This window comes from Branchiostoma belcheri, unplaced genomic scaffold (genome assembly GCF_001625305.1).
Source record: "Branchiostoma belcheri isolate BF01 breed outbred unplaced genomic scaffold, Haploidv18h27 scaffold74, whole genome shotgun sequence".
NCBI classification, from domain to species: Eukaryota; Metazoa; Chordata; class Leptocardii; order Amphioxiformes; family Branchiostomatidae; genus Branchiostoma; species Branchiostoma belcheri.
Window position 1 is genome coordinate 1,478,462 of NW_017804398.1, and position 2,103 is coordinate 1,480,564.

The 2,103-nt window shown below is 39.5% G+C and overlaps 1 protein-coding gene across 2 annotated transcripts in view; it reads left to right on the forward strand.

Annotated features, from left to right (window-relative positions):
- The window catches only part of LOC109485268 (fibroblast growth factor receptor 2-like), an 80,975-nt gene that overhangs the window by 30,065 nt on the left and 48,807 nt on the right, over positions 1-2,103 (forward strand). The window lies entirely within an intron of this gene.

The window sequence follows — 2,103 nt, forward strand, 5'->3', positions numbered from 1 at the left end:
AGCCACAGTTTTCACATCTGTGGTCATTATTACTTTACAATCTGGTGATTTTGGCCACTTCCTGGTCCGCCACACCAGCTGTTGCTACATCTGTTTGACCACCGTCCCAGAAAAATAATCTCCCAGGCTTGCCTCCTTCTGTTGCTAAACTCTGTTGTTTTTGCTCTGAACCAGTCTGCACTTGATTGAGGTGTGTATTTATTCTTCCCTTTGACGTGGACTGTCTTTGAAGTGTGATGTACAAAATTATGAGGCAGCTGCTTGCAGTTAAAACTTTGTACTTGAACCTGGTCTGTGTGTATACTTGTCAATTTGATGTTCAATTGATGACTATTGTTCTAATTTCACAATGCTTAATTTACTTTCCATGTACTCAATTGTCCATTCACAAGAATACTTTGAAAATGGAAAGTCCAGCATGACATGTGACTGATTTATGTGCAACTTGAGACCAGTTTGATCTCTAGTACATTTGTAGATCACAAAGGGTAAGTGTACACAAAGTATGACCTTTTGCTTTCCCTGAAGGGAGAACAAGCTGAAACACAGGGCTGCAATCATGCTGCTGTTGCTCTTTTCCCGGCAAAGGTTGCGACGGGGTCCTTTGTGAAATGCTGTAGCCTGCCAACACTTTTCAGTTAAATTTCAACTTCTGAAGGAGTTTGCCTTGGTGATTTCTTTCAGCTGTCTAAACTTTTCTCTGGAAGAGCTGCAGGATTTCCTGTCGCTTCTGAGTATAAAGGCTTCCTGCATCCTGGCATTATAATGTGTGCCATAACATAAGTATTTTGCTTCAATCCAATGTAAATACACAGTCTCAGACTTCCAATTATCAATTCATGTAATCCAGGATATCGATTGGCCTGTCATTTTCTGTCTCAAAGTCTCTGGGCTTATTAAATAGGCATTATTGTGAAATATCAGATTGGCACATGGAATAGCTGACGGACAACTAAAGCATCATTTAATCAGGAATTTGTAGCAAAAACAATATTGTATTGTAACAAAAAGAGGAATTTATGGAAAGTTATGATTGTCACCATGTAGCAAATATCTGGGACATCATCCACTAAATGATTTGGTAACACTTTGGGTCCTCGAAAGTGGACCAAAGGACGTCAGATTCTCACGAGAAAACTGTGTAATGTAGATTATGAAGTTGTTGTCAGTTACTTTGATTTGTGGGAAGAAGAACAGTAGTGAGTACCTCATAAAAAGAGAAAGTACATCAGAGGAAGCGGCCTCCCACTTGTAGGAAGCTGTTGGATTGTATAGTGGCTTTATCACAGGAAGCTGTCCGTCCCACAACTTCCTGTCTCCATTATGGCCAAACCAGGGCTGAACAAACAGCGCAAATTGATGTGAAGTTGAACCAGTTTGATACACATCCTCCTTCAGATAAATTTTTTGCTGTACACTTGTAAACAGGGCTGTCACCTGAGATCATTATGATGCCTGTATATGGTGCCAGAAAGACTAACATGGTTGTTGGGATACATACAAGAGTCCACTAGGCCAGACAGGGATTAATATGGAATAGAATTGTGACATAAAACTGACCCAACGTGCAGTTGCTCCCCTTACTTCTTGTGTTCAACGATGATACCAAGGAGGTCCCCTAGAACCTCCTTGGTTATACATACTAACTTAGGCCACACCAATTTAATTTCTTGGTTAACGGATTTTTCTAGAAAAATAATGGAGCGGGCGGGCGAAAAATAAATAAAAATAAAAACAGCCCTAGGCATCCTATCATGGCCCAAAATGGTACGATAGGAGCCATAAAGTCAACACACCAGGCTGGTTCAAAATTTAAACAATGAATTTTGATTTTGATTTGATTTTATTGATACCATTGCATTGAAAGATGGAACAACTGTAACAACTAGGATGGAAAGGACTGTTATCAACTGTTCAGGGCAAAAGATGAGCATTTTGCAGTTGATTCTGAATTTTTATTTTTATTTGCAAATCAGAAAAAAATGAAGCGGCGAATCCGTTAACCAAGAAATTAAATTTGTGTGGCCTTATATAGAAAAGAAACTCCCTCAGTAAAGCATTTGACCCATTTGAAACGAGCACCACATACATGCCTTTCCAAGG